The sequence below is a fragment of the Passer domesticus genome, chromosome 5 (genome assembly GCF_036417665.1).
Source record: "Passer domesticus isolate bPasDom1 chromosome 5, bPasDom1.hap1, whole genome shotgun sequence".
Taxonomy (NCBI): domain Eukaryota; kingdom Metazoa; phylum Chordata; class Aves; order Passeriformes; family Passeridae; genus Passer; species Passer domesticus.
This window is the reverse complement of record NC_087478.1, coordinates 30,800,332-30,827,911: the sequence shown is the minus strand read 5'-3', so window position 1 is coordinate 30,827,911 and position 27,580 is coordinate 30,800,332. Positions and strand designations below refer to the sequence as shown.

At 40.2% G+C, this 27,580-nt stretch overlaps 1 protein-coding gene across 4 annotated transcripts in view; it reads left to right on the top strand.

The window, feature by feature from the left end:
* The first annotated feature begins 3,511 nt into the window (after positions 1–3,511).
* Positions 3,512–27,580, top strand: part of TAFA2 (TAFA chemokine like family member 2) — a 179,947-nt gene continuing 155,878 nt past the window's right edge. Inside the window, exon 1 of one of the 4 annotated variants that reach the window (XR_010363682.1) lies at positions 3,512–4,645. The gene's annotated coding sequence lies outside the window, so the exon portion shown is untranslated. The remainder of the gene's footprint in view (positions 4,646–27,580) is intronic. The other 3 variants (XR_010363681.1, XM_064422529.1, XR_010363683.1) reach the window with 3 other exon arrangements.

Sequence of the window (27,580 nt, the reverse complement as noted above, 5' to 3'; positions counted from 1 at the left end):
TGTTTCTGTTTTTCCCCGTCCTGGAAGATGTCATTACCATTGAAGCAGCATTATGTTAGCATGCACAAGCATATATGTGATTTATATCTTAGAAGAATGGTTTTAAATGGTAAAAACCCCCAAAAACCCCCATAGTGTTTATCTGTATAACTGAAATGTTGTAGGAAAAAAAAAGACTGGTTACTTTCTGTTGTTATTTTGCATCAGTTTTTCCATTTTATGTGGAAGCTTTGAAAGATCAATGATCATTCCAGCATGCTAGTTAAAAACCCCTTTTTCTTCAAAATGCAATACCCAGCATGATTTTAGAAATGCCTGTGGGAGACTTATTAAGGAATCCCAGAATAACTTTGCTCCATCACTTTTTCATTTTCATCAGCTTTTCAGGAGTCAATTACTTTTATTTTTGTATGGAACATCTGGAATGTTGCAGAGCTTATAAAGAACTTAAATTTGGTGGACCAGATTCTCACCTGTGGTAAAAACATGATTGTGCGTTTGTGTATCTGTACACACATTGTAAAGGGGACTTGTAGGCACTTTTGGATTGCCTCAGCTCACACAGTGTCAGGATGATAACTGCAAATAGTTTACAGCAGCTGACATTTGAGATCCTTGCTTTCTCTTCCCCAGCTTTATGGGATGGCAATAAAGGAATGCTGTAGCATGCTGCTGTACATCAGGCTCTACATCACTATACATCTCCTTACACTGAGGTGTTCCTGGTGAGTGCTGTGGTCTGAGCTGCTGCTTATTTTAGTATGTGAAGCTCAAAATTAATATAGGTGGAAAACCAACCAAAATCCTAATTTTTAGGTACAAAATGAGAAACCAAGAACCTAACTGCTAAAATGAAAAGCAGTGCCAAAACTGGCACTTTTAGCTAATTTAGATTATTAGCATGGTGAGTAGTGGGAGGGGAGGTGTCTCTTCAAAAAGATAAAAGAGAAAAACTATATAATTAACAGTACTGACAGTACTGACATTGGCGTCAATTCTTAGAGACTAATCTACATGTGGCTATCAAAATATAAATTTTCCTTTTTATTTTTTTCTATTTAGCAGCTCAGAAAATGCATACTTCTGAGTAAAATTAGTGTCTAAAAGATATACACACCAGATCCTCACATAACTAGTCAGAAAAAAATTTTACTTTCCTGATTTTTATGCTGTGCTATTCACCTTGAAATGGAACTGCTGAAGTTGCTCCAAATATTACACCTGTTGCAAATGCCAATGCCCATTTTCATGTTTTATGCTTGTCTTTTAGCATGGAAGAGACGTACAAATTGATGAAAAGTAAGAAACAGTGACACTAACTCAAAAATGAAACTAGCTGAAGGAATAAAGAGAGAACATTCATGTAATAATTGTGGTTTGTAACTACGTTGTGCTCTAAGGTCACAGTATTCAGCTGGGGATTTTTCAGTCAGAAAGATATAAATACAGGCTGTGTAAGACAAAGACTGCCAATCTGGTGTTTCTAGATTATGGTAAAATTTATCATATTGTACATGTGCAGCATGTACAAAGGTACCTTTGGAGATGACTCAGACTTACCAAGTAAGCATCTGTACAACCAGCTGCACTCTATAGGTGCAACAGATCATTTCAGTTCTTCCCAGGAGTGTTGGCCATACTGTGAAAGCAACCAGAGAAGCTTTCTGAAAGCGTGGCTTTCAGGACATGCTTTCATGTGCATGGTGTCACACAAGCTGTGTGTGAGTACTGCAGATTTGTTCAGATTTTCAGATGTTGTACAAAGAGATTTGGAACTGCTCATGCGCAGCAGCATCATGACATAAACAAAGACTACATTTTTCAATATTTTCACTGACAAAATTCTAGGGTTTCAAAACAGGTCGGCTTACTTACTGCTTCGTCTGCTACTTTTTGTTTGGTTGTTTGCATAGGACTTCTTTGTTTCAACATGGTGATAAGAGTTCTGTGTCTTCATATGTGTTTGCCAGATTTCTGCAACAGCAGGATACCAACATGAAACTACCAAATAACCTCTGGTCTTACAAGATGCAGTCAACTTGAGTTTAATGGCGCATGCAGGAAAAATAGACATATATGCTCCTATAGCAACAGGGTGTTTGCCACATCAACATTGCAACAGCTGCTGTAGTTGCATTTTAGTTGCTCTAGTTGTATTTTTGGTGTGCTTTCACTGTTTTTAATGAAGTAGCAATACCTAAGGTCCTATACTGAGGCAGGGAGCTGAAAAGATTACCTTTTATGCATTCAGGACCCCTGGTCATTTGGAATTGGTGGGGCAGGAGCATCCAACCCCTGTGGATCAACTTGAGTCTGGATCTATCTCTTTTCCTGACATTGTGGTGCCGATAGCAGCACAATCTTGGTTTTTTCCGGGTCCCTTTAAATTATTTTTTAGCTGTCTGCTAATCTAGAAACATGGTCACCAAATAGGGAAATTCTGAAGTTATTGTATCAGCTTCCAATGAATGAGACAAGACCATATTTGTCTTTACAACCAGCAGTCTTTTAATTCAGCTGCAGTCAGCATCCAGCAGTGTGTACTGCAGTGCTTTCTGCAACAGCTCTTGTGACAGTCACATACCATGCTACTTTTAACTTGCCCTTTCAATACCAGCCTCTTTGTATTTTATCCTACAGCTGCATCACTGCATGCAGAGTAGTCTACATTAAGCCTTCATTTTACATCCCCCCCCCCCTTTTTTTTAACTGTATGGATCTTTCAGTCTGCTTTGGAAAAAAATTTCAAACATTCTACAGATGCTTGCTTGCATGGAAGAACTCTAGCAAGGACAATAACAAGAAGAGAACAGTTTTCCTTCCCTCTTCTGTTCCTGACAATTGATTATGAACATCAGGTAAGATGTGGTAACAGTTAAGGACTGAGCAAAAGGTTCTTTTCTGAAAACTGGCCATTATACTAGCTTGTAGAATTGAAAAAACCCCAATAGATGGTCAGGTATATCAGTACTTCTCAATGCTGCATGCATTCATCCCCATTTAATCTAGGAGTGGACCAGAAGTACAGGACAAAACTGAGAACTTGACTCTGATATCACTGTAACAAACAAGGTTTCTTTCTCACCTATTTTAGCTCTCTCCTCTCCACTTCTCTGCACCACCTTTTGAACGGCACAGAACACAGCAAAATAAACCACAATACTCTGCTTTTAATTATCCTCACTCAGCAACATCTTCCCTTATTAATCAATGGTCGTGGCAGACAACCACGACCCGCCACCCGTCTTTCAAGGTGTCTTAAGAGACACAAGAGGTCTTTAGGACCTGACCTGTACTACCTTTACTCACTGCCTCTCGACCGCAGGTACCAAGCTCGGACCAAGCTCGCCACCCCACCGCCCAGGGGAGAAGAGCCCGGCCGAGTCCTAGGCTCTCCTGCCGCCGGAGCTGCCGTGCGTGTCTCCCTTCTCCCTCTGGAGGGAGACACAGTCCAGTTTTTGGCTGCCGCCGGCGCCGCCGCGTCCCTCCTGCCCCTGCTCCGGCAGCCGCGGCCCCCGCTCCCCGGGGCAGCTGCCCTGCCCGGCCCGGCCCGGCCGCTCCCTCCCCGCCCGGTGCCCCGGCCTCCCACCGCAGGGCAGAGGGGTCCCGGGGGTCCGCGGGGATCCCCCGGCCACATGCGCCTGGGCGTAAACTTCGCACCCCCGCCCCGCCGCTGGGAGCGGAGAGGAGAGAAGGGAGAGCCGCGCTGCGGAGCGGGCGGCGGAGGGAGGCGGCCCCAGCCCTAGTGCGCGGGGGCGGCGGGCGCTGCCGGCTGAGCCCCGCTGCTCGGTCACACAGAACGGCGGCCGCCGGGACCTGCTCCCTCCTAAGGGCTGGGGAGGAGAGCCGCGAGTGGCCGGATAAATACGGGGGAGGAGAAGGGCGTCTCTCCTCTCCCCACCTCCCTCCATCTCCTCCCTCCCCCCCGCCGCGGAGGGCGCGCTTGGAACTGGCTCTGTCTGTCCGGGCGCCCGGGGCGTCTCCGCGCCCTTCCGCGGTGCGGTGCGCGCAGGCTGGGTGCGGGAGGCGGCTGAAGGTGAAGCTCTCGCTCTCCAATTACTTTTCCCAAGAGAGAGAAGGAGGCAGCAGGAGGGGGAAGTCGTGCTGTGTGTGGAAGGCACACCAATCAGAGATGCTCTAACGGAGGGACTGCTGCAGGACGCGCCGCTTCTCCTCCTTCCTCTGCCGGCGGGGCTGAACCGGGACCACGCGCAGCTGGCGTAGGGACCGGAGCCGTACTGGGCTGCAAGACTTACCCATCTCCGCTTTTGCAATAGCTCGACCATACTTCGACCTCTCTATTTTTTTCCTTTTTTTTTAATACTCTGAAATCGTGCACAAGAAACACTTCAAGTATTCTCTCCATTCCCAGTTATTTCACCCTTCCTCTAGCATCTCTTAGCTGGATTCCTGGTGTATTCCCAGAGAGGCGGGGTGAGAGAGCCGGGCCCCGCGGACGGCTGCTGCCCCAGCCCGGCCGAGCCGAGGGGAGCCGGGCGGAGCGCGGCACGGCGCCGCTCCATGCCCCCGAGCGCTGGCGGGGCGCGGGGCGTGTGCCGGCGATGCCCGGGCGGTAAGGCTGGAGCTCCCCCCGGACGGGAGGTGGCCGATCGCTAGGCATTTCTAGCAAGAATCGGGACTGCAGGTAGGTGAGCGGAGCGCTCCAGGGTCGTGTGTCTGTCTGGGTGTCTGTCCGGGCGCTGGTGGGGCCGCCGGGTGATTCCCTTCGCGCTTGGCGGAGACCCCGCGGGCGGCGGGCGCGGCGGGGCAGGTGTGAGCTGTGAGCTGTGAGCTGTGAGGTGTGAGGTGTGCGGAGCGGCTGCCGCGGGCTGCGCCCTCCCGCTGCCCTGAAGTTGGAAGCCAGATGTGAAGAAGAGCTGCTTTGCCGTCCTTCCGCTGGGCACCTGGAGCAGCCGGCTACAGCCTTTCGCCGGGCGATTCTCAAGGCTTTTGTTTTTTTTCCCTTTTATTTTTCTTTGATTTTACTTAAAAAAATTAGTTCAACAATGCCGAGAGGGAGGCGGGGGGGGGCAGGGGAACCCACCCGGTTTTCAACTTTTGTGGAACGGGTGGCCGCTAACTCGCAGGACCTTCGGGCACTTGCGGGTTACTGTGCCCGGACGCTTTATCAGCCGCCTTGGAGAGAACGGCTGGAAGAGCGGGGTAGTCGCTTTGTGCCTCCTCTAAAAACAAAACAAACAAGCAAAAAAAATGCAATAAAGGGAAGGTTCATGGCTCCTTTTCTTTCTATGTATAGTGCTCTTCAAGTTGTGCATATATAGTATGAAACATACCTTGTCTATCCACGTTGCTTTTGCAGAGAAAGTTTTAAAATAACCTGCTTTATTCCTGTGGAGCTGTAGGATCGGACACCAGGTTATCAATGCAAAGAATAAAGAGCAAGACCTTGCACTGCCCTGTTAGGGGCTGCCACACATGGCTCTTCTGTATGTTCCCTTCCTATGGGAGTTAAAATGATTGCTTAAAGCATTTTAAATTTTATGTGTAGCTACAGTTCTCTCCAGCTTTTGCTTGGAGCTTATCAGTTTGGTTTTTTTTCCTAAATCTACCACCCTCCCCCCAGTAGACACTGGCTCAGTATTTAAAGAACCGCTTTGACTCCTGCAGAACTGTCAATTTAAATAATAAACATACTCAACTCCTTTCTCTGAAAACCCCATAAAGGTCACAGGGTCTTTGTACCACAGTGGATACATTTAAATTACTATTGACTAAATGATAATTGTTATCTGGTTTCTCTGTCTTAGCAACTAGTTTCTGACTTTAGCATTCAGCCTACTGTATGTTTAACACTTTAAAGCTACTTTATGGGCTAATTTAAGTCAAAATGAGAAATTAAGATTCTTTCCTGTAGTGTTGGGTACACACACGTGAAACTTAGTAGTTCAGTGATGCTAGGAGGATTGCTTAGCTGAAGTTGGAAAAGAGCATACTAAGATATTTTTATCTGAGGTGGCAAAGGTTACAAGTTTCATTATACTTTTTCACATTAATTGGGCTGTCATCGCATACTGATGCCCAAATTGTTTCGTGAGTGTATAATTAACAGTAGTAAAGTAATTCTTATACATTTCACTGTTAATATTTTATTTCAGATAGCTGATGCTGCTGAGGCAGTATTGCAAACCATGTGGGTTTTGTTTCACATAGTCCCAATTTCCAGTAGTTATTATAAATGTAAACTACATCAGTACCATAATTTCAGTGGAAAGCTTTGCTCAGTTGGTACAACAAATCAGATTTACTACTCACTGGTTCTGCAAATTTTTTTGTACATAGAAGGTCCCTCAAAAATATGTAATTAATTTTAGATACACTCATGGTAATGTGTGGCTGAGATAAAATCTTGATTCTGTCTTACTGTTTTAATCAGAGAATGATGACCTTTAATCATACTGGACACACAGGGTAACTTTTTTACCTGTCTCATGATCAGAGGGATCTCAGCTTTATGTGTAGATGCTTGTAGTGCACTTGATTATTCTGGTGGGGAATACACGAAAAACTTGTTCTGAATGAAAGTAAATAGATGTGTGTACAGATGGATATTGGAGATTGTTTTACTGGCAGGTTGCAAAGTGATGATTCATTGAGCTCTATTTAGATTTACATAAAGCAAATAATACTTTATATTGAATTGTTATGGCAGAGAAGAATGTAGCAGCCAAGAAGTTTCATGATTTCATCACAAGTGATGACAGACGATAAAGGACATCTTTGCAAATATAGGCAGTATGTTTTTGGTAAGCAAAATATAACCATGAAGTTTTTCAGATCTGAGCATCTTCACACCAAAATCTATTGCTGTCTGTGTTGCTACTTACCAACCAGTGTAAAGCCTAAATAATGTACTAGAAAGATGTTACATTTATTATGTTGTATGTTTTGCTTACTATAAATAAGTAATGCAACAGTGCTAACTAGTTATCTCACTAAAGTAAATCACTGACTTGGAATACAGAAAATCACAATGCCTAATACTCATCTACACAGAAATGTGATCACCATCTTGAAAAATTATTCTGAATGATACAACTATCAGTGAGCAAGTGGTTCTATGCCTCTGTTTTATCTTCTGCAGGATTTTATTAGAAATGCTTCATTAAGTCACATTATTCTGCAGCTGTTTGCTCACTGAAAATTAAAATAAAAATCAGGAAATTTATCCAGCAGAGCAGTAATATTTCCTTTGTTAAGTACTGAAAGTTCAAATAAAACAAAATCCTTCAGCTTCAGTGTGCCAGAAGCACTGAGTACATCCTATTTTTGTGATGTATGGATGGCATTTACAGATGCAATTCATCAATGTATTTATTAGTCAAATGTCATCAAACAAAGAAGATAAATGGCAGTAAACAAAGACTGCATGGTAATACAGAGGCTAAAGCAACAGAAGACCCTACAATCTAATTAATTAATGTTCAGTTTCATATTTCCAGTCTGTATTTAAATATCTCATTTAAATGTCTTTCATCATTTTTCTGTTGCATGTCCAAGTAATTTAGGTAGCAATAGCTTTTTATTGGAAAATATATTTTTCCTTTACCTTTTGAAATGCTGAATTTTGAAGGCTTTGAGGCAAAATTTATGTAAGGATGAATGTAACAGAAGGGTCCTATGTCAGCAGAACTGAATACTGACCTGTCCCTGTTCATGACCATTTTTGTGTTGAGGGTTATCCCCAGCTGATGTAGACTTTCATTGCTCCCTTGGAGTAGTTGCAGCTCTGACATTTTAAACCAGCTGGAGTATTTGCTCCATTATCCTTAGATCACTGAATTTAAGAGTGTACTACTTAGAAGGATTTTGCTTGTGCTTTGTTGATTTTTTTAGCATGATAAAACAATTACATAGTATACTCAGCTTCACATAGTCCATTGTAAGCACACACTTTCACATTTGAAATATTTTTTAAAAACAGAAGTTCACTCTTAGAGCTATTTCAACAGGAAAATTGGCTCATTGATTTGGTTTTATAAACTGTTAATATTTATGTTGAAACACTTCTCCCCATGACTAAGTTCAGATATATAACATTCACCAGACATAGGAATGAATGTGGAAACATCAACAGTAATGTTGTTCATTTTTCCTGGTGACAGCTACAGAGCTATCTCTTTTTGCTCTTGTAGAACTTGGGAAGATAGTGGGGTTTATGCTTTGCTTCTCTATATACCCAAGCCAGCCACTCTTCTTTGCCATATGTAGTGAATTATTTATCAAAAGAGATAACAAAATAATAATGGCCACTAAGGTACCTTTTCATACTACTAGTGCAGAGCAGTCACATTTTTAAGATAAACAATTCAAGGCATCTTCATATAGCTTCTTTCATGTCGTGTGTTCTGAAAAACACTTTGGAGATAGAAACGAGAAAGCAAAGACCTTATGCTTTACTAGTTAAAGTAATTAATATAACTACCAGGTATGGCATGCCACTACATAGTTAGATAAAATGGCATGAAGTCACTGAAAAAAGCTTTCTTAGCTTTTTCTTGTGTCTGAATGCATCAGTAGAGTGATCTGTAGAATGCACTTCAAGCTGTTGCTTGAAGTAGCACTGAAAAATGCTTTGTATGGATTTGATCCTTAGTCCTTAACTAAACACTTATAGGAGAAGCTCCTATATGTTTTGTGGTGTGGAAGAATAATTTACATAATTGCATGTGTAAATGTTAGAAAATGCTTTCCCCCCCATCTTTGAAGTTTATCAAACCTCCTAATCTGTGCTGTGTTCATAGCTTGCATTTTCTAGTTGCCTCACTTCACATCTTGCTGATCTTGTAATAGGAAACTTGAACACAGGTCTCTTGGCACCAGGACAGCGTTGTATACAGCCGCCTCAGCTGTGAGCATCCCTTGAACCATGCCAAGGGGAAAGCCACGATACAGGGTAGCACTCAGGTGAAAGAACACATAGCTTTTTTGACTCCTGGGTGTTTGGTAATCTTCTGTGTCTGTATCACAAATCCAAGCTAATGTGGCAGAAAGTGCTTTGCATTGGCAAACTTCACAAATAAATAATAAACAATCACAGTTCAACAAACCTAGCTGGTTGTATAAATAGCAAAATATTAATAAATGAGTCAGTAAATAAACACTTTAAATAGATAAATTTTTAGTCTTGGTTATATGCTGGCCTCTTTCTCTGTGGAATATTTCTTGCCTGCTCTGTTGCTATATTAAGGTCCAGTATTTGAAGATGACGTACTGGACTAGACGGACAACTGTCTTGATTCAATAAAGCAATTTCTTTCTTGAAATGCAAGGAGGCAGTATTGCAGTACTGCATATTTATTTTACTTATAAGAACCAGAGTGTAAGAACCAAACTGCAATTGCTTAGTGTACTGCTTTTGGTTTTTTTCACTTTTAAAAGCAGGATATAAAACATTTCTAAAATAAATCTGTCAGTAACATGCAGTCTCACACCAGCTCTTTTAGAGACAGGAGCACAGACCTGACTAGTCTCTCACATTTGCAATGATACTCTCATATTGGATTTCTTCTACTCCCTCACTGCATTTTCTCCATCACATATTGATAAGGCCTCTGATCCATCCTGCCACAAAGCAGACAGTTATGTGCGGGTGCTCTCCCTCATCACTGTCTGGCAGGTTGTGCCAGGGACAGGGTCGAGGGTGTGGCTTACCCCTTGGGTCACCCAGGGGATTTTCATGCTTTTGCAAGCATCTTTATACAGAACAGTCTTTCTGGTTACAGGTTGTCCCTGCCTTGGCCTTCACCATGTGAAACGGTGTATGAGAGAACCTGTACCAAAGCCTTTGATATGCAGTCATGCACTGTTAGGATAGGTGCTGCCTTTGGCCTCGTGACTGTGCATTTGGGAGAGCTGTGAGCTAGATCCCCTTTCAGTTGAGACTTTCAGTATTTGTTCCCTTTTAAGATACCTGTTTCGCCTTTCAGGTTCTAGGCTCAATGATATTTTGTCACTGGGTATTGTGTTACTGCATTTAATGACACTGCAAAGTCACACAGAACGGCTTGATGCCTCTGAGGAAAGCCAAGGTCTTTCTGTGCTATTTGTATGTTGTAAACTGTTTGAAATGTGGATCTTTTCCAGTAAGGGATGAAAGTGAAGCTTGTCTCATGGTTTATCTAAGATGGATTAGTTTTAGTTCAATTTGAATTGTAGAAGTGTCCAAGTCCCAAAAGTCATCACTTGGAAAAATTAGGTGTTCCTGCTGTGTGCAGAGAGGCAAAACTTGGGATCCGATCATGTGAGACATTTCAGCTGGTGTGGCTTCAATGGGACCAATCAAATTAATTATGTGATTGAAGTCTTTTCTGAAGTGAGCCTGAAAAAATATTTCTAACTGCTTAGACTGATCTGTACTGAAAGCATGTAGGTGGGGTGCTGTTTTGATAACTATGTTTGTTTCTCTGTTATGGGTATAAATTTAAGACTTGAGCTTTATTTCAGTGGTTTACCACTCCTACACCTTTTATGAAGCTTCAATCCCATTATATTCAGAAGAGAGACTATATAACAGCAAGTACCTTTCAGAAAAATTCTACTGGTGTGTGGGTACTCTGCATTATAAAGTTAGAGGCTACTATTACAATAATATAAATTTTCAAATATGGTGTTGCTGGTGTGGCACCAAAATAAAACATCACTTTCTGACTAAACATATCAGGCTCTGGTATTTGTGCAGGAAATTAGGTCATGTTTAGAGCCTAATTGCAGAAAAAAAGATCTGTTTCAGCACCATTAAAAGAGAAGAATACCCTCTCTGGGGTATATCCTCTCTCCAGACTGTTACCTGTGTGAATTTAGGGTAAAAAAAGGTCAATCTATGCATTGCAATAAATAAACTATTATTAAACAAGATGGGATGTTTCATCTTAAGATCTGGTAACAGCAGCAAATACAGAGATAAGTTCAGTTCTATGGGCTTACTGGAATCAAGACACAGGAAATATTGTATTTATATGCTAACATAACATGCCATAAATTTAGATATGGTATTATCAGCCAGTACACTGACATTTCTCATTATTATGAGCCTGCTTTTTTCTGTTCAGTCTAGATTCACGAGGGATAAACCTTGCATTGGAATTTAGGTAATATTTTAAATGCATTACTGCCAAAGTGTCCAAACCTTCATAGGGAAGGCATTGCGCTGGTATTTGTGTAATGGATGTTCAAATAAAGAAGTGGCTGTGAATCCTGGTTCAGCTTATGATTTAGGAAATGTTGGAGGTTTATTCCCTAATGCAGATTCATTTTTCCTTTATGGCAATGAGATTTTATTATTCTGGTTATAAACATTGTCATTGTGATTGTTCTGGTTTAGCCCCAGTAGGCAGCTCAGCCCACTCAGCCACTTGCTCACTCCCTCACAGTGAGATGGGGAAGAGAATTGGAACAGTAACAGTGAGAAAACTTGTGGGTTAAGACAGTTTAATAGGTAAAGCAAAAGCTGCACACACAAGCAGAGCAAAACAAGGAATTAATTCAGCACTTTGCACTGGCAGGCAGGGGTGCAGCCATCTCCAGGAAAGCGGGGCTCCATCACACATAGCCGTGACTTTGTGAAATGTATGCCAATTCCTGCTTCTTCCCTTCCTGTGGCTTTGGGCATGACCTCATATGATATGAAATATCACCTGGCTATTTGGGGTCAGCAGTCCTGCACCTCCAATCTTTTCACTGGTGGAGCAATGTGAGGAAGAGAAAAAAGGCCTTGATGCTGTTTAAACACTAAGCTTAGTGCTTAAGCTACTGTGTAGCAGTAACTAAACACATCTCTTTTATCAACACTGTTTTGATCACAAATCTAAAACACAGCAACCTAAAAGCTGCAATAACAATGTTAACTCTATGCCAGCCAAACCCAGTACAATCTCTACCACTTATTCTCATAATTTGCATCACACTTTGGTTCCAGCTAAAACCAGTACACTGATATAAGTATTTTTGGTGATTGTATTCCAGATTTTGTTTTACCACATAGATCAGCTTGTGACCAAAGCCTAACAGCATAAAAGAATGTAACTCTGGGTACTTTCTTCCCCTTGTATACTGCTTTTCTATCAGATGTGATTCTGAGCCCACAGCTTGCAGTTCTTGGTACATTACCTTGGGCCTTTAGATGACTCTGTGAGGTTTTAGGCAGCTTTAGCCCTCCTGTTTGTGCAGGCTGGTGTGGCATCTGTTTGTGTACATGCAAGTACACAGCTGCCTTCTCCCATCCTGCTCATGTCTGCGTCCCCTTGTGTAAGTGTTGGGGTCACTGCTTATGGAAAATGTACTAGGAGAAAGTTTAAGCCTAAATCAGCTGTTCTCAGCTTCTCTCCCTTTGAGGCTGTGGTACAATGCTTTAGGTTTGAGGATTTTTGGACAGCTAAATTATTCTTAAGTATTTCAAATAGTCTTTGGACTTGCTTTGTTTTGTTGCATTAGTATGAAGATATATTTGACACAGTAAATACACACTTGGTAAGTTTTTCATTGGAAGAAAAATTTAAAAATTCTAATTATTCATCAAATATACTCTTCATAAAGCCCCTCTGGAAGAAAAATGTTGACTCAGCTATTTCTATAGCTGCTTGAATACTCTTTGATATGACACCTTATTCCCATTTCCAGTTTCAGAATGGAACACCCAGTAATGACACTCATATTCTCTCCTTTCTCATCATGTCTCAGCTGCTCATAACCTAACTTTTTCTCCTCTGGTTCTCCTTGCCCTTCCTTTTCTCTTCACTGTTCACCTCATCTGCATTGGTGTCATATGATCTTTCCGAATGTCAAGTAAATGCAGACTGCAGTCAGCATTACCAAATTGCTTTTCTGCCAGAAAAGTCTCTTTTCATGTGCATGACCCATCATCTCACAGTTAGCTGCAAGTCATTCTGATTCCCAAATTTACAATGTATTTTCTATTTAATGAGCTATTAGACATTATGCACTTTTTAACTTCATTTTTTCTGACTAACTGCTTTCCTCCGGATAATTATAGCTTTCGAAAGAAACAATTAATTTGAAACCAATTCTGCAACAGAAGTGGCATTATTTAGATAGCATTCCTCCATCTACATGCACTAGGGATTATCTCATTAGGATTCATTTATATTTGGAAACTCCTGGAGACCACTTTATCAATCCAATAGCCACCATGGTGTCATCAATAACATAGGCAAGGCTACTGCATATGCTATTTTAATAAAACGTAAAATGAAGGTGGATATATGGCTGGCTGGGTAGTTAGTTTTTGCTTTGTCTAAATGAAAAGAAATTAGTTTATATACTTTCTTCACCCATGAGAATGCTTTGAGTAAACCTGAGCACAAACACAAGTAATATTTCATATGTATTGCAAAGATTTGGGCATTTTTAATTGGTATGTTATTCTCATATATTCTTTTGGTAAGGATAATATTCTCTTTGTTAGAATAATTCTTCAAATTAAGTGGTTGTCTAATAACAAGCTGGCAAAAATTGCAGCTGACTCAGTTACAATAAAGGAGTGAGTTCAACATTTGTGGCTTACATGTAAAGTTCCCTTACATCCATGTATTTATTAAATCTAATGATATGTACTAATGCAGGCTATATAATCCTGGTTTTGTCATTGTGGTTGATCACACCTAGTTAATAGATACTAACTAAATGTATATGCAACCTGCCAAAGGATCATCTTGTGTAAATCCAAATAATCCTTCTGCGAATGCTAATATTTTTGTTTTTTGCTACTTTGAGTTCCACTTAAGCAAAATATGGAAACGATTAACGGAAGGAAAACTTATCCATGACTCTGCCATGGAAGTTGGTAGAAATGTCCCAGCTGCTGTAAAACAGTCTCTGATAAACTGCCTTCGTTGGTTGCGTATTGGAGCTCATACCTCATTCTCACAGTTACTTTGTGGGAACAATATTGAAAATGTTCCTGCGAGAAAATTTCCTTTCTCTGAATCTGTACATGTTAAATGCAGATTCAAAATGAATACAAGATACATATAGTTGAAAAATATGCTGAGAAGTTTTGGTACTATGTAAAATCCTTGTTGCCTTTGTAGCTAAAGGGTATGTTGTGTACTCCCTTCTGTCTTGGATACTGTAAGGTCACAATTTACCTGTGCCTTATGCACCTTTGCACCCCTGTTTGAGAAAATAGCTACGTGTACAGGTGAGTAACTAGTCAAGCAGATAGCTTTACTTATCCCCTCATCTCTCTGGAGCTTTTTGGTTCAGCACTGCTTCAGTTCAGTTGCAATCTTTTCTGGTTTCTTATCACAGTATCATGACAGGCCTAGTTCTGTCAGCTGAAATAATAAAATATTTCTCACTAGTGAATGATTCAGGTGATTCAAAGCCAGATTTTTAAAGCAAAATACATTTTAGTCTCCCAAACTTCCTACCCATTAAACAAAGAGATACAATAATCTGCGTATACTAAATCCTTCCTAAACTTTACTGTTTTACTGGAAAAAGTAAGAAGCTATGATTTCATGCTTTGTCCACTGCTATTCTATGAGCTGCACATTTCAGTCTCTGTGTCTTTTTAGTCCCTTTTTGTCCTAAGCAATTGTTGGTAATTCATGGCCTTCTTCCTGCAGAGACAATTTGTAGCTGTCTGGTTCTTCTAATTTCTGTGTCAATTCTAGTTTTGACCAGAAGATCTGTATAACTTTTATCTAACACCCGAAAATAACATTTTTCCATTTACTGATCAAGCCATTATGACTTTAAATTATTGTCTCTCCGTAGATATAGTTCTTCTTTCTATTTTCATCTTCTTTCTATTTGGTACTTGCCTTTGCATGTAAAATGTGTTTACAACCCTATAAGCATAACAATCCTAAAAACATTATGTACTGACCAAATATGATGGTCAGTAGCTGTGTGACGGTCTACATTATCAGCTGAAACCATAAGATAAACATTCATGTTTTTGCTGAATATATAGTGTACTCCTAGATCAACAGTGGGCTGTGGAGTTCAGACCTACAGTGATGATCATAATAGGGATGAGACATTGGAAAGATTTAAAGGTACATCTTTCTTTGTTCTTCCACTTTTGGGGTTGTTATTTGTTGGCTAATTAACATTTTTGAAATTGGCTTTGCCAAAGAGTGAATCAGACCTACTGTAATGTTCTTAGGTATTAGACTACAGGTAGTTTTGGAGGTAGAGGTAAATGGATGATGGAACTGTCTATAAAATGATAAGTTTGTTCCCACAATATGAATTCTCCCTCAGATCAGGAGAATTCTTGAACTTAATTCATTGTCATGAAATAAGTGATTGGAGCCCACTGGAAGAGGACATAGAATACTGGACAAGCAATTTCTCTGTTTTGTTTTTATCAGCTGTTGCTGAGGTTCTCCAGTGAGTCTGATCTTAGCAAAAACTTTCAGTTTTTATCCATTACATCGCTTTTGTGAAAGAGAAGTTTCTCTGTTAAGGTACTTCAGTAATGGCCAGAGTCAGGGAACAAGTGGGACTACAATCTAACAAAAGAAGGAACTAAAAATGTAAGAAATGTACTTCTTTGTACTTTGATGAATACTTTGTCAAATTCTTTCTGCTGGTTAGTGCCAGATAGTGTTTCACATAGCACTGTCACAGGACAAATGCAAATTTGTCCAGGCACTAAGTAGTTGTTTCCACTTTGGAGGAAAGAAACTGCACCTGGCCTCTGCCTTCTGTTCTATTTTGGTTTTATGCTCTTTTCATATTTTTGGAAGACATTTCATTAGTGTTTCCCAGAAATGTCTAATCATGCATTGTAGAAAAGAATGTCTGCCTATGACTTTCTATGGAAGCCTGGTTTGTAAAACCGTTTCATTTTTGACTATTGTAAATGCTTTCTAGCACTGAAGAAAACAAAACCATTATTGGGGAACAGTCCATGTCCCTCCTTTTTTTAATTTAAACAATTTCTAACTTAGGCTTCTGCCCAAGAAATACTTCCTTTGAAAAAATGAACCCGAATTTATTGTTCTACTACATTTTTTGGTGTTTTTTTTTTAAAGAATTGTTATTGAATGAAATAATGTCTTTGATTAATAGCAACATACTAACATTTAGAGACTTTTACTTACCTATAAATTAATTCTTCTACAAAGATTTGATCTCTAAGTTCTATGAGAACTACCCCTCTATGAGTTCTATGAGTTCTACCCCTCACCCCAATGAATGAATGCCAATTACATTAAATAGTGATGTAATAAAGGAGCACAACTCCTTGATTTTGTTTCTTCAGCAAAATAAGTTATAGTAGTAATTGTCTGTGAGAGTTTTAATTTTCTAGTATAATATGCAGTGAACAGTAATGGTTCCTGAACTAGGTCTAATTGTTTCTCTTTCTTTGCCATTTGAGGGCACTTCCGCATACCTTTGAATGCCTTCAAGCCTCTAGTCCTTTATCTGTCTTTGAGCATAGCTAACATTTTGCCATTCCACTGACTTTCAACACGAGGCTTCCGTGGTGAATCTAACTGATTTTTGGTCAGGGTTCAATAAAACAGACAGAAACATTTTAAATCCAAAGTTACTTTTAATATTAAAAATCAAATATGAAGTGGATTTTAAGTCTGTTCTTTCTCTCTTATGCTGCAGCTTACCTTTTCCATTTGGTACCTTGAGTTGGTTTGACATCAGCAGTTGCTCAAAGATCTGGGTAACACAGGAGCTTTTTCAGAAAAAGCTAAAGGACTCAAGCAACAGACACTACAATCATTAAAAATGGTTTTAAAAATAGCATCATTTCCCTTCATGGTTAGCTTATGTGTTCAGTTTCTCTCCTAGCCCACAATACTATAAAGCTTTCAGACTGAGTACTGCACACCTCCTTTTTAATTTCAGTCTCAGAGGTGACGAAGGAGGTTTAAAACCTGCTCAGATGGCCTAGATCTGTCAGAGAAAAGAGAGGCAAGCCCTTCACATAACCATTGCAGATACTCTGAAATTCACTCTGAGAATCTCATATAACAAAAGCTCTTTGGGTGGCTGATTTAGACTGAAGAGGTGAAGGTGAAGCCACCTCCCAGCATTTTCAGCACTAATAAAAGGTGTGGTTGGAATTTACCTTTTCACAGATATTATCATATCCAGAAGCTGAATAACAGATACAATTGTGTTTTACCACCCCCTTGTGTTACTTGATTGGCCTGAATATCTTTTTCCAGCAATTAAATTTTGTGACTTGGAATGATACAGCTAGATGTAACAGTCTCACAGGTCTCATAGTATTATGTTTCCTTGCCTGTTCAAACATATGGTAGTAATTTTATTTTTTGAAGTTATTCTTTTTAATCTTGAAGACTCTGCTCAAAAATGTATTAAACCTCCTGGTATTTGGAGAAGAGTAATAATGGTGCATCATCAAATAAAATTCCTGAGCCAGCATACAGGATCTGAAAAGAGCACCTTTTAGATATCTCCCTCTCTTTTTCAAAGACCCCCAAAACCACAAGCTCACAAGATTAAAAGCAAATACACCTTTAGTTGTGATTTATTTTGTTGTCAGATAATGAGCCTTTGCAAAGCTACATTTGAAATGACAGTATCTTATTTTAATGGTAAAATAAACTCCTTTAGAGACTTCAGTGTTCTGCAAAATTAAAACACTACGTATGTCACCTTGATACTACTTTATGAAGTTTAAAAAAGATTCCTGTGCTGCTTGGCTCTAGGTGTTTAGGTGGAAATTTGGCCATAAGGGGCATTAAAGGCAGGATTCAGCTTGAGACTGACACCTAAAATAGGTGTCCAATTTCAATTGGAGGTGGGTGCTTTAGCTTCATAGTCAAGGGAGGTCCAAGGGTAGGATTCAGGTGTATAACATAATTTAAAACTCTTAAACATCTTGTCTGGCCTCCAAGTGCTGCTTCAGATGGTTGCAGAAGCCTATCTGAATCAGATGCAAAATGGCTTGCATCACATCTGCTGATCCCTTCTCTTGGGCATTTCAGATGGCTCTAGATGCTTATGTTTGGGCACTCGAATCCTGTTACTTATCAATAGACCTAGAAACTGATTCTGCTTGCTTTAAAATGCCTATCTACTTTGGATCAACTAAATTGTACTTCAAATCACAGCAAGCTGGTTAAGTTGAATAACTTGCCTTAAAGGTAGCATTTTAACCGTTTTAGTGAACATTTTAAATGTGGCAAAATATTTAAGATATTTGGATGGACTTTGTAGCAATGTGCCAGATCAATAACATGTCAAAAGTTATGTTTCTCTCTGTAGTAATCGCTGCTGGAGCTTCACCTTGAGGACTGTGTTCAGTTCTGGGCCTCTCACAACAAGAAATATATTTTTGTGATGGGCAATGAAACTGGTGAAGGTCTGGAGCACAAGTTGTATGAGGAATAGCTGAGGGAGCTGTAGGTGTTTAAGCTGGAGATGAGGAGGTTCAGGGGAGACCTTATCACTCTTCACATCTGCCTGACAGGAGCCTGAACCTTGGTGGGGGCCAGCTTCTTCTCCCAGGCAGCTTGTGACAGGACAAGAGGACAGAGCCTCAGGCTGTGCCGGGGGAGGTTCAGGTTGGATATCAGGAAAAATTTGTTCATGGAAAGGGAGGTTAAGCATTTGAACAGGCTGCCTAGTAAGGTGGTGAAATCACCACCTCTGAAGGTGTTCAAGAAATGACTGGACACGGCACTAAGTGCTGTGGTTTAGTGGACAAGGGGGTGATCAGACAAAGGTGGACTTGATCTGGGAGGGTTTTTCAAACCTATGATTTAGGTAACCGAACTGAGTACTTACATTTCAATGCCTAAATGTAGGTGTCATAATCCTGAACGTGTTGGTACCTATGCCACGATAGATAACAGAAAGAATAGTAGCATCATATACAAGAATAACAAAACTAATTAACACTGGACACAATTTCTGCTGAAACTTTTATTTTCCTTTCTTTTTTGTCTGTTGTTTAATGATGTAGTCTAATACAAAATCCTAATGTGTGGAAAAAATTCTCTACTGCCCCTTGAAACTCTGGATATTAAGCTGAAGTCTGAAATATCTCATAAGTTATGAGCCTTTTAATCAAACTCTTGAAGCTAGATTGAATGTGATAATTATAAGAGAAATAAATAATCAGAGATTTTTAATTATTAAAAATATATATATGTTGCACATATTATCCATATATGTATTAATAACAAAGAAATAATCAGCTTTTAAAAGTAGGTCTGGAAAGGGTGCTTCCAGCTTTCCTTCTAGTTTATAAGGAGCATGACATTAACTAAATTTTTATTTCTCAGCTCAGGTTTTGTTGCTGACACCATCATCCAGAAGGATAGTTAATTTTAGAACAAGCATTTATTGGACTGTGATGTAACAGGGAAATAAGAGAAGAAGTTTCCACAAGAATGAATAATCATATGCTGAATGTGTGTAGAAATGTACTTACAGAGTTTCAGAGCAGTAAACCAAATGCAAAGTCCTGAAAGAGGTATACTCTGTGTGAAGTGTTTTTGTGACAGGGACACTTAGCATGACCTTTCAGGGCTGTGGTGCTGAACAATAAAAAAGCCCCTTTTACTGTCCTTTGCTTTGGTTCACTTGCAAGACTGATGCCTGCAAGAGAATCTTTCAATTCTTATCCTCACTGCATCTGCTTGTTATTAAATGTACAGCTCTAAGTCATAACAGTGTGTAGCTGTCCATGTGTCCTGGCCTTTGAGGAGTGGGCAGTATGTAATTTCTGACATCTACCAGTGTTCTATCAAAATACTGAGGATGTTATAAGGATTTCTTCTGGGGTTTTGATTCTCTAATGATCAACTTGCCTGTGATTCATTAAGCTCCTCTAGTTTTGGCTCTTTGTAGAATATAGGTCTATTGTCATCAGTCCCCAAACTCCCACTCTGCTCATTGGCCCTGGACAGCATCAATCTATGGAAGTGGAAAAAACAACCATCATAAAACAAAGCAACTCTCCTTCCTTTGTCTAATGGGAGTGAGTAATGCAAGAAACACACCTGCTTTGCTACTTCTTGGATTCTTAAAATCTATACTACAGAATTACAGAGAATTTTATACAGAACTACTTTTGCTTATCATTTGTGTGGTGAAGTGATTCTTAGTGTAGACAGCAATAGTTGAATTCACTTAGTAGATAAAATGCTTGGGCCCCAATTCTGGCATGATTAGGCCATGTACCCTCTCTCCCCATATTGCCCTTTTTTGTCTTCCCCAGAATTACTCTTTTCTCAGTAAATGCAAAGTAATTTTTGTCTGTATTTTTATTTGCTGAGAGTCTTCATGGCTCTTAGGATGTACCTACCTTGATTCTTCCAATAGCTGTATTTGTGAAGTATTTTTTTGCAGGACACTTCTATTAACAGAACATCAATATCTGAATAATTAGACATGAAATGTCCAAGCAGTATTTAGTAATGCAGTTTTCTGACTTTCTAATTAATTGCAAAACAGGAGAAAATATTAATTAGGGTTGGAAAGATCCTAAACATAATTTTGCCCATTTTTACCATTTAATTGCAAGAAATTATGCAAATAACCCAATATATAACATTTGGAAAAAAAAAAGGTTTCTCGTGTTTCTCATACTACTTGTAATACAGTCATAAAATGTTTTATGGTAGGTAAAATTTTAAGCTACTGAAGGAATTTGAGGATTAGAGTTCTCTCAGTGAATAAACATCTTTCTTATGTACTCAGCGGCCATCCTTTATAAATGTCCCCTTCAAAAAAAAGTTTTTTAAAATTTTTCTTTAGAATGATTATACAAATGGAAAAATTATTTGTGGTATCGTATGACAACTGTAATTGCAAGTTCAAAACGAAGGACCTAATCTGTCTTAAAATGTTAGAGTGGATATATACATATATTGATGGATGCAGTTTAAAACCCTAGGGCCTGTCTATAATAGAAAGAATTAGCATCAGCATTTTGAGCAGCTGAACTGATGGTGAGTTCTATTTAGGTAAAAATGAATGAAGGGTGAACTTTGTTCAGCCCTGGTTCAAAGCACCATTACATATTGGACCAGGTTTTGACTGAGCCATGAGCCTGCATATGGCTACAATTCCCATGAGCTGTGTGACAACAGCTTTAAAACAAGATATCTGATGGTTTGCCTATTTTTAGGCTATTTCTTGGTCGCTTTTGTAGGACCCACATTAATGAGGATATGTTTATATTGTGTTTGTAGTGAATATCTGTCAAGAGTCAGTAAGTTCTTTCTCCATAATAAGCAGATGTATATAGATGTACTTAAAATCAGTCTCCATTACTATAATAAAATAGGTGGGAGATTACAGAACTTTGCAAGTTCTTCTGAATACTTTCACCTTTCATTTCCTCAAGTCTCCCAAATAAGTACATCAACGTCATTTCCCAGAAGAAATTTTTCTACCATTACTTAATTCTACATACAATTTTATTTCCCTTTCACAGCAGCACAGAAGAGACCCTCAGAAGAACTCACTAAAATCTTGACTTTCATCCTACTTTTACTCTAAATGTAGATCAGGAAGTCAGCTTTCTGGGAAGCTCACTTGTTTTTTGTAGTGTCCATATGACCTGCTGGGCTACCTCAGCAGCACTGCTTAGAATTAATGGGAATAAAACATGGAGAGACAGCGGATTTTACTTTGGGTGATGCAGATGCCTTTCTCAGAGCCAATAAACCAAATCATCCCCAGTCAAAGCACTTGTTGGACAGCAGGTCCAGCATTTTCTGCCTGCCCATGGTACTTTATGCTAGGGATTTGAAATTCTTAGAGCTTCCATTGACCTCAGTTATAATTTGCAGTTCTGCAAATCCATGTGGGAACTTTCTGTGAGCACAAATTAAGATCGCATGTGCAAACTGTGAGACAGCCTGCATAACTTACTGTCATTTGCACATGTAAAACAATTATGTGCATACAATTCAGGCCATATGTTGGAAAAACAACACTGTATTTTAATCAAGTTCCTTAGTTAAATCAAATTTAAACTACTTTCCAATCTTACCTGCTCAGGAGAGTCCTGTCTCAAATCTGTATAAAATTCTTTTCTACACTAAGCAGATCAAAATTTGAAAATTTTCTGGACATACAGCTTGCTTAAAAGACTGTCAAGAAATCCTGGAAAAAGGAGATGAACATTAGTAAAGTTTGTAATCAATTAGTCTACTCAGAGAAGTTAATTACCATATTCAAACAATCTTTGCCTAAATAATATTTTTGCATGCCTTTACTCTAATGATACCTGCAGTGGGTTTTTTTTTTTTTCCCCAAAGACTTGTGCAAAACATTCCCAAGAGAGGGAAATTTGCTGATTGCTAATAGTGTGTATAATTGCTTTTTTCCCCATTTAATTCAATTGAAATTTTGGGCTTCTAGCCAAATGTGATTTAAAACATTTTTAAGTCTCGACCACTAAACAAATTGTTGTAAGAACTGCATCCTCATTGCACAGAGGGTGGATCAGCATTTCTAGTTCAGCTTATTTAGTTCAGTGACTGTAGCTGTTATGCAGCACAGGTGACAAGAAGGTCCTTTGCCTTTATGCATTACTTAGAAAGCTTAGTTAGCCAGGGGATGCTGTTGTGTCAGCTACAAGGTTAGAATTGCTGTGGACTTCTGATGCTTGAGAAGCTGTTACAGCCTTGAGATGAAGAGATGTGGCTCTTAAGTGCAAGGACTGAAATTCAATACGTTTTGAGTTGTGACATTCACTGTTTCAATCCCTAGTGAAACAACCTTGAAGCAATATTCACCTTTGCTAATCCAAACAGAGTCTGAATCACTTTTCCTGCTCATGGGAGACAAGGCTATCAGGATAGCTGCTGTTACCCTGAGGACCAAATCTGAGTTTTCTGCAGGTGTTTTTTATTGGTTCATGAATGTATCTGAAAACAGAAACAAAAAATCAGCTGATCAAATGTCTTAGTTTAGGAATGGTACTCCCCAGTTTAGTGCTCCCTCTGGGACTCTCCAGATCATGTGCTGCTCATTTGCTTCTCTCTCCTGCTCCAGTGGTGGGAGGGAGAGGAGAACTGGAGGCACAAAATGTGAAGATTACGTGTTGAGATAAGAATATTTACTGGAAACAGCAGTGAGATAAGAAAACAAACAGCAACAATGCTAAAGGAAGCAAGAGCAGGGTTGGGTGGTAGAAGAAATGAATGCTGACAATAAGCAATACCTGGCCACTCCCTTTGTGCCAGCCCTGAAGGTAGCACTTCCCTGCCCCTTCCCCCACTCCCTCCCAAAAATTACGTGAGGTGGTATGAAAAAATCTCTGGGTCCTAGCCATGCCCCTTCCTGGCTATAGCAAAAATTTTCCCAGTCCCAGAACCAGATCATCAAACTTTGGGATTTTTCCGTGGTTCAGGACTGATGGATTTTGATCCTTCATATGTGCAGAATTTAAAAAAATTCTACAGAGGAATGCTTTTGTGACCTTGCTTGTAATTATTAAAAATGCTGTATTTTGACCTTATAGTTTAGAGAGCAGTTTTCAAAGTTGTGGAAAATTAGAACTTGCATAGCCACGCAGTTATCTATGGTGACCTGGACAATTTGTATTGACCTGCTTTAATTTTAAAGGAAAAAGTATCTCCCTTTATAAATGTTTTATTTACCTGAATCTGTACCTTTTACACATTCTGTTTGATCTTATCACCTTGCTGTATTGTTGATGCCTCTGTATATTGGAAATTTACTGTCCTATTTTGGGGATATGGATATATACTGTGTTTCTCAAAACAGGTGCAGTAGAGCATTATTGAGTGCCAGTGATGACTTATGCAAATTGGAACCCCTCATCTCATAGGCAGATGATTTATAAATCAAGCTTTGTATTTTTTATAGGTCTGAACTGAAGTTACTGATTTTCAACCATTCAGTTTGGAGGACTGAAATTTCTCCAGAAACCGGGAAGTTGGGTATGAAATGTGCTCTTTGACATGGTACTAATTAAGGTTGAAGAAAAACATACTCCATGGGTGACAACATCCCTCATGTGGAATCTGCTTGGAGGTAGCCAATTCTTGGAAAAAGGCTTTGAAGTCTTAGTAAACACATAAGACTGATGAGTAGTTCAGCACAGTGTTCAACTCTTGTGCTCTGCCTGAAGCAGAGTAACTGCTTTCAGAATCTTTATGTAGTCAATTAGATTACCCACTTCAGTTATGACGTGTCCTTCAAAGGGCTAGGGGAAGGATGGTGTTCATGAGATGGCAGTTCTGTGGAGAAAGGTCATCCTCATCAGAAAGTGTTTTATAGTAAGCATAGGGGCCAAGCAATTGAACTTGTGCATCTTCAAAGAGTGCCAAATAAAGGAATGTGGCAACATTTAAAAAACCCAACAAACAAACATAATGAACCCACATTGTTTTCACTACAAAGATTTTTTTTAGAAAAAAGTCTGCTCTCTGTGGTTAACTTGAAATACAAAACAAAATCCTGGTAATTATAGGCCAGTTAGCCTGACATCAGTACCAGGTAAGGCAATGGAACAGTTTATATTGAGTGTCATCATGCATCACTTACAGGATGGCCAGGGTATCAGACTCAGCCAGCAGGAGGAGCAGGTCGTGTTTGACCAACTTGATCTCCTTGTATGACCAGGTGACCCGCCTGGTGGATGCAGGGAAGGCTGTGGATGTTGTGTACCTGGACTTCTGCAAGGCCTTTGACACTGCCTCCCACAGCACACTCCTGGAAAAGCTGGCAGCCCACAGCTTGGACAGGAGCACTCTGCTGGGTTCAGAGCTGGCTGGATGGCCCGGCCCAGAGGGGGCTGGTGAGCAGTGCTGCACCAGCTGGGGCCAGTCACAGAGGTGTCCCTCAGGGGTCTGTGCTGGGGCCAGTTCTGTTCAATATCTTTATTGATTACATGGATGAGGCTGTTGAGTCTTTCACTAATAAATTTGCAGATGACACTTAGCTGGGATCGTGTGTTGGTCTGTTGGAAGGTAGGAGGGCTCTGCAGGGAGACCTGGAAGGGTTGGATGAATGGGCAGAGTCCAGTAAGTTTAATAAGTCCAAGGGCTGAGTCCTGCATTTTGGCCACAATAACCCCCTGCAATGCTCTGGGCTGGGGACAGTGAGGCTGGACAGTGCCCAGGCAGAAAGGGACCTGGGGGTGCTGGTGACAGCAGCTGAACATGAGCCAGCAGTGTGCCCTGGTGGCCAAGAAGGCCACAGGCATCCTGGCCTGTGTCAGGAACAGTGTGGCCAGCAGGAGCAGGGAGGTCATTCTGCCCCTGTCCTCAGCACTGGTGAGGCAGCACCTTGAGTGCCGTGTCCAGCTCTGGCCCCTCAGTTTGGGAAGGACGCTGAGACGCTGGAGCGCGTCCAGAGGAGGCAACGAGGCTGGAGAGGGGCTTGAACACAAACCCTGTGAGGAATGACTGAGGGAGCTGGGGGTATCCAGCCTGGAGAAAAGGAGACTCAGGGGTGACCTTATCCCTCTACAACTCCCTGAAGGGTGTCTGTAGCCGGGTGGGGGTTGGTCTCTTTTCCAGGCAGCAACTGACAGAACCAGAGAACACAGTCTCAAGCTGCATAAATGAAAATATAGGCTGGATATTAGGAAAAGGTTTTTTATGGAAAGAATGATAAAGTACTGGAATGGTCTGCCTGGGGAGGTGGTGGAGTCACCATCCTTGGATGTGTTTAAAAAAAGACTGGATATGACACTCAGTGCCATGGTTTAGTTGAGGTGTTAGGGCTGGGTTGGGCTCGACCATCTTGAAGGTCTCTTCCAATCTTGTGATTCTGTGATTCTGTGAAAATGTTAAGGATGTCTTTCTTCTTTTGACCTTTCCCACTTCTCAGCAAAATGTTGTTTACAATGTAAATACATTTAAGTATTTTAGGAAAAAGAAGCAAGACCTCAACTGGAAAGAGCAGAAAAATGATGTGAAAGTTTTGGCTGTCCTTCAAAAACCTTAAATCCACAAAACCTTAGATCAATGAGTTTACCTCATCTAGACTTCTGAGAGGAAGTGGTGTATGTATGGATCTGTGGCCTAAGCATAGATGTTTTCTGAACTATGCCTGTGCAAAATGGATCAAATATTAGATTTCATAATCTAATATTTCATTTAAAAAAGTTTTTATTTTCAAAGTAAATGGACTGTGATTACTAGGGAGATTATTGAAATTGAGATTTTTTTTGTAATGTTCTTGAAGAAGAAGTAAGATACAGTGGAGTGAGGGTTTTTTGGTGTTTTTTGTGCCTTTTTCTGTTTTGGCTATTTTGAGGACTCTTAAATGTAACTGTCAAAAGAAAAGTAGCATGCTAATATGAATGATCAATAAGAAGCTAATGTTGATTAGATTTTTTCTTGCTTATTACTGTGGCTCACCTCTCTGATGTTATGGAAGGGGGCAAAAGTAAGCTTCTCTTTTGAGTGTTTTTAGGATATTTATTTACAATTCAGTCTCTATCCAAAATTGTAATTTTAGGGTGTGGGAAAAGTGATTTCCAAAGTGATGGATGGCATTTGTGCATGAAGCCAAACAGATTTCAAAGTCCTTTTCATTGCCACATTGAGAACTCAGTGAGAGCTGTTGCAAGGGCAGTATGACAGAAGCAGCTCTGGCACAGTAAGGGCTGCTGGTTGTGTCCAAATTCAGCTGCTGCTACCTGGGATGCCCAGGACTAATGGTTTGTGTAGGCAGTGCCAGCAGCTGGAAGGAACACAAACATTTTCAAAAGTGGGAACCAGAAGGCTACAGGTAGGGTCCAGCACATCAACAGTTTTTGCTTGGAAATATGTTCTGAGGACAACAAGATTCTGAAGAAAATGAATTGGCTGGAAAGGGGTGGCAAATGACCCAGCTTCTATTTTCAGTACTTTTGAGCCCAAACATATAAATACGCAAAACTTTTCCTGATATGTAAAAAAAAATAGTCTAAAGTCATAACTGGCTGTAGAATTTGGTGGGAATTAGATGTGTGGAGGCAGAGGTGTGTGTGACTTTTCCTTTCTCCCTCCCATAGGCCACTCACGTCAGTGTTACCTGCTTTGCTTGCTCCCCACACAGAGCTGACCTTGTTCTGGCTGGCCTTGTACTTTCTCATTTCTTTGTCTGTGTTAAAGCCAGCTGGTTCTCTCTATGGAAATTCACAGCCAGGACCCTTTCAGCAGATGTCTACATGGCTTCTGCAGCTCTTCTCCTCTGCCCTTCTGTGGCTTTATTAGACTTTTACCCTCACATTACAAAGCGAAAGCTGGGTTACTCAACTTTCTTGAAGTGTGTAGCAATTTGAAGGCTATTTATAGTTGAACTTCAGAGCATATGGAGTGAGTATAGCCAGAATATTTATGACCTCCAGATCGCTGGCCTTTCTTCACTCAACCTCCAGATTTACGTAAGACATTGTAGCCTTTTATTTTTGAACCAGGATCTGTCCTGGTGCATTATACAAGAAGATTTTCTCCTGGAAACTGCAGATAAGTTAGGCTGCTTTCCAGCAGCATAACTTTATAGAAGTTTTCACACAGTTTATAACAAGATTATAACTGTGAGAAGGATAATGTTTGTTTAATGTGTAAGAGAGACTGAAGTCAGGTTTGAGATGGTATCACTCACAAGACATGCTGAG